This window comes from Camelina sativa, chromosome 5 (genome assembly GCF_030686135.1).
Source record: "Camelina sativa cultivar CO46 ecotype springtype chromosome 5, ASM3068613v1".
Taxonomy (NCBI): domain Eukaryota; kingdom Viridiplantae; phylum Streptophyta; class Magnoliopsida; order Brassicales; family Brassicaceae; genus Camelina; species Camelina sativa.
Genome location: NC_141884.1, coordinates 14189750 through 14200212, shown reverse-complemented (window position 1 = coordinate 14200212; position 10463 = coordinate 14189750). Strand labels below are relative to the sequence as shown.

Genomic DNA, 10463 nt, shown 5'->3' with positions numbered 1-10463 from the left:
GTGTTGTGCAATTATCCTTTTCAAACCGCATTTCTTTTTTATGTGATTATAAGTTTTTGATGTGATTATTAGAAACGTACTTCATTGACCGTGCAATAGAGGCTATACAGAGCAACAACTTCACCCATAAAAACATTATGCTGATCTCGAGTGATCTTGAGTTTGGTCCTTCATTGAAAACGTTCGCCAAGAACGGTTTTACAATTTTTTTAGCATACGACGGAAGCACGAGAAATCACACCCTAGATTTTGCATCATTTGCACACTATACATGGATCTGGGATGCAATGGAACGACGTGGTGGAGGTCTGATTAAAACCAATAAGAAGGTGTAGTTGAGAGGGAAATAATGGAACGTGAAGGATGTATTTTCTCAAGTTTGTATTCCTATTTTTATGTATTTCATGCACTAATGTTACTAAAATTAAGTTACAGTAAGTGTTATAATTTGATGTGAGTTGAAGTAAAAATGGTGATGTAGTAAATTTGCTTTAAAAATATGAGTTAGCATCTAAAAAAAAACTGCTGACGGGTAACATTTGTGATGTATCAATTGCAGTGTATATTATAAAACTAAATTAAATATAAATTATTCTTAATTATGTTTTCAAATTTAATAAATAAAATGTTACTTTTAAAATAAAAATATTTAACATATATATTTGGTAATAGCTTTAGTTAATAAGAATTTAAAAAAAAAAAATCAGTTTTGTTTGAAATAGTCAAATATAACTTAAAAAAAATTGAAAAATCGTTGACTAGATTGTTGAATGCTACGATGTGTAGCATTATTAAAATTGAAAACAAAAAAATAAGTATTAAGAAAAAAAATGAACAAATCGTAGGAAGTAATTGAAAATGTAAAAAGAAAAAAAAAATCTTATAACTCAACTTGAATGCATGAAATTTTATATGATGTTGAATAATCTGTTGAATTAACATAGTTCAAACTTCAAAGTTGTACACTTGTACATCAACTATAACACAATGTAATTCAATTTCAACTTTAAAAAAAAAAGTGTTATTCATGATTGATAACATTTTTGAGTTATCTATGAATTAACTCTTAACTTAATGGTAACTCATATTTAACAAGTGACTATTTCAAGCTTCCGACCAGTATTAGCGCATAGTTGAGCTTTAACAAATGACATTTTTGTTTTTTCTGTTAAAACTGCGAAATCGATCATAAAATAGTTATTAACAAAATGTATGGAATCCATTATCGTTCTAATCATTTTGGAAAGAAGAAAAAAAACATGAAAATAGTTTGTAGCAAATGAAGAAATTTGTATTATTCAATAGCAACATCTAGATGCACAAAACTGGCTTTAAACTAACAAACATCTAAATATTTTGAAGATGGATGACATCCATATATATACAAACATCAATGTCTTTCAATTCACGTATTGTTTTTGTTTGGATTGTTTTCTACATGCATTATGAATAATTGGTCAAGAACTTATCAGTTGTATGTTTTAGCCCCCAAAAAGTTGTAGACTATCCCATGAATAATAAGTACACCACATCATGGCAGGCAGTTACATCTTCGTTTAGCAATTTTAGCTTAATCTTAATTGCGTTCTCAGGAGGACCTTCGTTAAGTCGTTTCTCAATAGTTAGTTTTTAACAAAACTTTTGGTTTTTGGTCTTTTACTCCATCCTCGAATTTATTTTTAGCTTAATCTTTTATTGCGCCTCTCATAACTTTTAGTCAAATTTTGGTCAAATTGTTAAAGAATTTATTTTTAGCTTAATCTTTTATTGCACCTCTCGTAACTTTTGGTCAAATCGTTTCAACAGCCATTAACAGTTGGGTTAGTCTTTGTAGTATCGGATAAAAACGAAATCGCGTTTCAGAAACGGGTTTCGAAATCCATTTCCAGTCGTCATTTGTCTAATTATAGAGCTCACAAAGAGACATCAGCCAAGCATTGTGTGGTCTTAGACAATTTTTTTTGGCATGAACCCGTATATATATATTGATGCTTAGGTTTGTTTGGCACGTATCTAATCTTGTGTGTTATAGAGACAGTGACACTGACATTTAACCGAAGCTAATTTTGCTAGCCAAGTAAAAAAGTAGGAAAATGTAAGTCACATACTTGATGAGTATCTCAAAGTTACTGCATCGGAAAGGATTACAAAGTGAATCTCTCGGATGTACCAAAATGTCAAAATCATAAACACTTTCCTCTAATGCGACTCATCATCGAGCTTTCTGTAAAACCCATCCCGAAGAGTTGGTTTTCACAGAGTTCGTGCATCACCTGCTGAACACCCGAGAGAGTCAGACTTAAACCACACTTTAGTCAAAACATAAAAAGTGAGAGAGAGCGCTCAAAGTGAAAGAAACCTTTAGGTATTCGTTGTTGGTGATCGATTTCACATTTGTACAACCCTTTTAATATCTTCTTACATTTGTAGAGGTGTTGTAGTTTTTGAACTTTGTCCTTCGTCTGAGAGAGTTATTGAGATTATCTGGTTTAACAACTCTACTTTTTCCTCCTCCTTGTGTTATCTTAGACGTAAGCTTCTCGTCCATAGCTTTCCAAAGAGCTGCTTGGTCCTTAGCAATCTCCGGGTAGGATCTTATGAAGGAAACATCAGTGGGCACTTTGAACTTCCAATCACATAGCAGAGGCCTTTCTTTGGCAAATACAGTCAACATAGTTTTAATCTTGTCCCTAAGGCGACCAGTTGCTTCAATGTCAGAGTACTTTATAGTTGAACCCTTGCTGAACAGCATCAGGACATAATCCCTGGAAGCTTCTAGAGGCCCGTCTAGTTTTAGAAGCCTAGTTTTGGGAGTCCATAAACCTTGAACTAACCAGGCATATTGTTGGATGACCTTTAAGAAATCCTCGTCTGATAACTCTGAGCATAATGGTTAAGAACACTGTATTGAAATAACAGAGGTCCCTGTTATGTCGACCGAACAAGTTAGTTTAGAGGGTTTATACCTATAGTTCATAAATTAGGAGCAGGATTCATATAATCTTCATCTAGTATGAAACTTAAAGAACAGCTACTAATGCAAGCATTCGTGGAGTTTATAAGCTAACAAACCTGGCAGAGCATTTTTTGCACACGTTCTTCAATCGGTAGGGAGGTCAAGACCCTGAAAGCAGAAGACTATCTTTAAGAAACACGTTGTGGAGTTTAGTTTGAATTCCAAATTCTGTTCGATACAGAGGCTGGAGTCGAGACAAAGTCAAAAGCAAAAGACAAAGTGAAAGACTTATTGTCAAGAAGAGGGTTTCAACATAAAAGGAAAATCAGAAGTCTCAACCTGAGGCGGAAGTTTTAAGGATAAAGATGAAGCTTCTCGACTCCCGAGTCTTCTCTCTGCAAAACCACACAAGTTCAGAGTAGTACAAGGTTCAGAGACGCGTGACAACGTATGAAAGTCAACGCAATTGAGATGTTTGTTCTGTTGAAGGCAAAGTGTGCAGGCCTGCAATTTCGCCGCCGTCATCAGAACATGTCGAAGCTTCAAGTCCAATCGAAGCCTAGGGTCAGATTAAAGATAAGTCAACTCTGGCCCAGTTCTTCATAGCTATCTCAAATTCTCTATATATATTAGAAGTGAACCTGTATATTGGGGTGAGAGCGTGTGGTAAGAAAGAAGAAGAGAGAAAAAGTTGTAAAGGATTAAGAGCTCGGTTTTGAGCTAAAGTTTCTTAGTGGATTTTCCGGAGAGTTCTCCGGCGAGACGTAGGATCCTATCCCAAGGGATCCGAACTCGTTAATTCTCTGTGTCTTTTACATTTCAGTTCTTAGCTTCTCCAAGTTTCTTATTCTCTTTTAAACATCCACACGAGAGTTATCAGAATCTGAAAACTGAGTGAGAAAGAGAGAAATCACAAACAACAAAAGTGTAAACCTTCTTTAGTTTGTGTCACTGACTTAACAGATTGGTATCAGAGCTCCAGGTTCGGAGTGTTTCATCTCAAAAATCTGAAGCCATGTCTTCATCAAGGGTTGAGATGGAAAAGTTCGATGGAAAAGGTGATTACATGCTATGGAAGGAGAAGCTGTTAGCTCATATGGAGATGTTGGGTTTACTAGAAGGACTAGAAGAAGTTCCAGCTCCTGAAGTTGAAGATTCAATGGCTGAAACAGGAGAAGAGACCATACCAGAAGCTGCAGAACAAACAACAACAGTTCCAGACAAGTCTCTCAAGGAAAAGAGGGGAAAAGCTAGATCTACTATCATCCTCAGCGTTGGAGATAATGTTCTCCGAAAAATCATCAAAGAAAAAACGGCTGCAGGTATGCTCAAGGTTCTAGACCACCTGTTTATGGCTAAGTCGTTACCAAACCGGATTTATCTCAAGCAAAGGCTCTATAGCTATAGGATGAGTGATAGCATGAGCATAGATGAGAATATAAATGATTTCATGAGGCTGATAGCAGATCTAGAGCATGTTAAGGTGGTAGTCTCTGATGAGGATCAAGCTATCATTCTGTTAATGGCTTTGCCAAAGCAGTTTAATCAGCTCAAAGATACTTTGAAGTATGGGAAAACGTCTTTGTCTCTAGATGAAATTACAGGTGCTATCAGGTCTAAGGAACTAGAGCTAGGAGCAAATGGAAGGCTGCCAAAGCAAAGTTCTGATGCACTATTTGTCCAAGAAAGGGGGAGACCTGAAAAGAGAGACAAAGGAGGTGACAAAGGAAAACAGAAAAACAGGTCTAAGTCTAGAGGAAAGAAGACTTGTTGGATATGTGGTAAAGATGGTCACTACAAGAAGCAGTGTTTTGTATGGAAAGAAAGAAACAAGCAACCAAGCAGTTCTACAGACAAAGGAGAATCCTCGAATGTGACAGGACAAGTTGCAGATGCTGCTGCTCTAATGGTTTCTGAAGCACTATTGTCTCTCAGTGAAGATTTCAATGAGGTGTGGATCATGGATACAGGGTGCTCATTCCACATGACACCAAGGAAGGAGTGGTTCATTAGTCTAAACGAATCATGTACTGGGAAAGTCAGAATGGCTAATGACACTTACTCAGAAGTCAAAGGAGTTGGCAGCATAAGAATCAAGAATGAAGATAACTCGACTGTTTTGTTGAAGAATGTGAGATATGTTCCTGAGATGACTAAGAACCTAATCTCGCTGGGTACAATGGAGGATCAAGGCTGCTGGTTTCAGTCTAGAGATGGAGTTATGAAGATCAACAAAGGCTGCACGACTCTTATCAAAGGGAAAAAGATTGACACACTGTATGTTCTCAAAGGATCTGTTTTAGCAGGAGAAGCGAATGCATCAACAAGTGTGAAGGATGAAACAAGATTGTGGCATAGGAGACTTGGGCACATGAGTCAGAAAGGAATGAAAGCTCTGCTTAAAAGAGGATATCTAGATGGATCAAAAGTTACAGATCTGGATTTCTGTGAAGATTGTGTTTATGGAAAAGCACATCGAGTAAGTTTTGGAGTTGGGAAGCATGTTACAGAAGGGAAACTGGACTACATCCACTCTGACTTATGGGGATCGCCCAATGTCCCCCTTTCAATTGGAAAATGCCAATATTTCATCTCTTTTATAGATGATCATTCAAGGAAGACTTGGGTTTATTTTCTGAAAAGAAAGGATGAAGCATATGGGAGCTTTGTTGATTGGAAGAAGATGGTTGAGAATCAACTTGGAAGAAAAATCAAGATACTTCAAACAGACAATGGTCTTGAATTCTGTAATAAAGAATTCAATAACTTATGCAGAGAAGAAGGCATTGTAAGACACAAAACTTGTGCTTACACTCCTCAGCAGAATGGGGTTGCAGAAAGAATGAATCGAACAATTCTTGACAAGGTGAGGAGTATTTTGAGTGAATCTGGTCTGCCGAAGAGTTTTTGGGCAGAAGCTGCGTCCACTGCTGTTTATCAAATCAACAGATCACCATCTTCTGCAATCGATTTTGAGATTCCTGAGGAGATTTGGACAGGAACAAGACCTAAATATGAAGAGCTGAGAGTGTTTGGATCAGTTGCTTACATTCACAGTGATCAAGGGAAGTTGGATCCTAGAGCGAAGAAAGCAGTATTCATCGGATATCCTATGGGGGTCAAAGGGTACAAGTTCTGGCTAGTGGAAGAAAAGAAGTGTATCACCACCAGAGATGCAATCTTCCATGAAGAAAAGATGTACAAACATTTAAACCAGCCAGAAGAACAAGGACTTCAACAACAAAGAACGGAGGCACCTCTTATCTATGAGATCAATCATGGTGATTTCAGTGATTTAGGTGGAGCTGATAATGATCTAGAAAGATATCAAGAGGAGAATCAAAATACAGAAGAAGCAGAAGCCTCAGGGGATGAGGAGTATCAAGGTAATGATCCTCTTAAGAATTATCAACTAGCAAGGGACAGAGAAAGGAGAGTGACAAAGAAACCCACCAGATATGAAGAATCAAATTTGGCCGGTTTTTCACTCATGGTTACAGAAGATGGAGATTACCCTGAACCATGCTGCTTTGATGAGGCAATGAGAGACAAAGACTGGAAATCTTGGAGGGAAGCCATGAATGAAGAGATGCGCTCACTACACAAGAATCAAACCTGGACTTTGATTGAGAGACCAAAAAATTGCAAAGTAATCGGATGTAAGTGGGTATTCAAGAGAAAACCAGGGATCTCAGGGGTTGAGAAACCAAGGTTTAAAGCCAGACTTGTTGCAAAAGGGTATCTACAGAAGGAAGGGATAGATTACCAAGAGATTTTCTCACCAGTTGTGAAGCATGTGTCAATTCGACTTATTCTCTCATATGTGGTGAATCTTGATCTAGAGCTGGAGCAACTAGACGTCAAGACTGCATTCTTACATGGAAATCTAGATGAGTACATTCTGATGGAGCAACCAGAGGGGTATGAAGTCAAGACCGAAACAGGAGATAAAGTATGTCATCTAAGAAAATCTCTGTATGGGTTGAAACAAGCACCAAGACAATGGAATCAGAGATTCAACACCTTTATGAAAGAATCAGGTTATGAAAGAAGTAGTTTTGATAGTTGCATTTATTATCAAAAACTTGATGATGACTCATACATCTATTTGCTTTTATATGTTGATGATATGTTGATTGCAGCAAATAACAAAGAAAAGATCCAAGAACTGAAGGATCTACTGAGTAAAGAATTTGAAATGAAGGATTTGGGAGAAGCTAAAAAGATTCTGGGTATGGAGATCAAGAGGGATAGAGAAAAGGGAACACTTGAGTTATCTCAAAGTGATTATCTCAAGAAGGTCTTGCAGATGTATGGAATGAATCAATGTAAAGGTGTCCTCACACCACTGGGAGCTCATTTCAAACTGAAAGCTGCAGAAGAAGATGAAGTGTCTGCTCAAGCTGAGTACATGAAGAATGTTCCTTACGCAAATGCTGTGGGGAGCATCATGTACTCCATGATTGGGACAAGGCCTGACCTGGCATATCCATTATGTGTTGTGAGCAGGTTCATGAGCAAGCCAATAAAAGACCATTGGGTGGCTGTTAAGTGGGTCTTACGATATATCAAGGCAACACAGAACCTCAGGTTGTTCTACAAGAAGCAAGATAATGTTGAAATCAGAGGATTTTGTGATTCAGACTATGCAGCGGATCTGGACAGGAGAAGATCTATAACTGGTTTCGTGTTTACAGCAGGTGGAAATGCTATAAGTTGGAAATCAGGATTGCAAAAGGTAGTAGCATTGTCCACCACTGAAGCAGAATATATGGCACTAGCTGATGCTACCAAAGAAGCTATATGGCTGAAGGGTTTAGCAGCAGAACTGGGTTTTGCTCAAGATCAAGTTGAAGTTTTATGTGATTCACAGAGCGCTATCTCATTGTCCAAAAACTCTGTGCATCACGAAAGGACAAAGCACATTGACGTGCGGTTACACTTCATCAGAGACAAGATTGCTGATGGAGAGATTAAAGTAAGTAAGGTGTCAACTCTGTGGAATCCTGCAGATATTTTCACCAAGACGGTTCCCGTGAGCAAGCTTCAAAAGGCTTTGGAGCTGCTCAGAATTTCAAGTCACTAAAGAAGATATGAAGAATCCGGAGAAAGGGAAAATCCAAGTATACTAAGAAAAAGGAATCAAGTTGGGGTGGTATTCAAACTAAGGTGGAGTTTTGTGGAGTTTAGTTTGAATTCCAAATTCTGTTCGATATAGAGGCTGGAGTCGAGACAAAGTCAAAAGCAAAAGACAAAGTGAAAGACTTATTGTCAAGAAGAGGGTTTCAACATAAAAGGAAAATCAGAAGTCTCAACCTGAGGCGGAAGTTTTAAGGATAAAGATGAAGCTTCTCGACTCCCGAGTCTTCTCTCTGCAAAACCACACAAGTTCAGAGTAGTACAAGGTTCAGAGACGCGTGACAACGTATGAAAGTCAACGCAATTGAGATGTTTGTTCTGTTGAAGGCAAAGTGTGCAGGCCTGCAATTTCGCCGCCGTCATCAGAACATGTCGAAGCTTCAAGTCCAATCGAGGCCTAGGGTCAGATTAAAGATAAGTCAACTCTGGCCCAGTTCTTCATAGCTATCTCAAATTCTCTATATATATTAGAAGTGAACCTGTATATTGGGGTGAGAGCGTGTGGTAAGAAAGAAGAAGAGAGAAAAAGTTGTAAAGGATTAAGAGCTCGGTTTTGAGCTAAAGTTTCTTAGTGGATTTTCCGGAGAGTTCTCCGGCGAAACGTAGGATCCTATCCCAAGGGATCCGAACTCGTTAATTCTCTGTGTCTTTTACATTTCAGTTCTTAGCTTCTCCAAGTTTCTTATTCTCTTTTAAACATCCACACGAGAGTTATCAGAATCTGAAAACTGAGTGAGAAAGAGAGAAATCACAAACAACAAAAGTGTAAACCTTCTTTAGTTTGTGTCACTGACTTAACACACGTAATGCAAATGATTTGGTTAAAACAAGAAAAGGGTAGCTGATATATTTAAAAAAAAATATGATAAGACTGCACCTTTTCCATGAATGTTTCGTTTCAGAGTTTCCCCGTCGACACAGCGAGTTGATATAAACCTCACTTCAACAAAGAAGATAGTGAGAAGGTACGCAATTAAAAACACAAGTGGTAAGAAGCGAACATAGTGAAAAAGGAAAAACATCATACGAGCTCATGTTGAAGTCTATTGAAGATAAGTTGTCATTCGCCATAATTCCGTTAAGATATTTGGAGCAAAACTCGGATTGAAGTCCATGATACTTGAGTGAAACCCAATTCTTAAAGGAAAACGAAAGATATATAGAAGCATAAGTTTACGTAGCCATATCAAAAACAAGAATTAAAAACACTAAACTCTATTGCTGCATGCAATCAATAATTTTTTAGCTAGGTTAGATAAATGATATCATACCAGTTCTTTGGACGTTATGGCAGATTCTTCTAGAGCTTCTGCTTGTTTCTTTTTGAATGAAAAATACTGAGTAGACGGTCGGAGCTGTGCAACAGCATGAACAGGATTCAAGTGTAACTGCAAAGTTGCAATTAAAATAAGTTATCTCACACTAGAGGGAACAAAACTTGCAAGAAAAGAGAGGAAGAAAATATACCTTATCACCTGAAAGAACCCCAATAGCGTAATCCATCCAAGGAGGCTGCTGCTTCCATGTCGTTGTCAAGGTCTATACAAAATAACAACACCAAAATGAAATAGCATCAAAAAATATCAAAGCCAGCTTGGAAAAAGAAAAAAAGGTCTAACCTGCTTAGTCATACTTGAAAACTCGGAATCATAGTTCCTCGAATGGATATCCATAGACAAATCAACTTCGACCTGAGAAGTAGAGGGATTTACTCTAACCTTAAAGAAGACACATATCAATAAACAAAATGATTAGAACAAAAAAAATCAATAGAAAATAAAACTATTAATGAGAAACTCACTTGTTGGCATCGTTCATCCATTTCGTATGGTCGCCAAGAGGGTCTAAGAGGATATTGTAGAACATAAAGCTGACATATCATTGAGAAATCAAAACAATTAGCAAAAAATAATCAAAAAAAGTTGGAAGAATCAAAGGTGAAGGAAGGTACCTTAGTGTTGTTGGCCTCAATTGATGGATTGAAGAAAACATCAATTTCACGAACAACAACGTCTTCTTCTTCTTCTTCCCCCAGTGGAATCTGATCTAATTCCATCAACTGATCAGGTTCTGTCGTCTCAGGTTCCTTATTGAGTTTAGAATCAATCTCCATTTTAACGGAGCCATTATAGACCTCAGCTTCAACTTTATAAGGGCCAGGGAATTTGGCTTCAACATCGTGCGAATCCAAGGGTTTGGGTTTGGACTTTACAGCACGACAAAGGTGCAAATCTGCGGGTTTTGGTAAACTCTTTTGGTTTGTTGTCTTGGTCATCAAAGTCCATTTTTTCGATCAATGCGCAAGATTAAAAACGGTCTACTCACTAACAAAACCCTATATCAATCAATCATAATCGATAAAATCGTG

The 10463-nt window shown here is 37.6% G+C and overlaps 1 pseudogene; it reads right to left on the bottom strand.

The window, feature by feature from the left end:
* Positions 1-2365: 2365 nt before the first annotated feature.
* Positions 2366-10380, bottom strand: LOC104789245 (uncharacterized; annotated as a pseudogene).
* Positions 10381-10463: the final 83 nt, after the last annotated feature.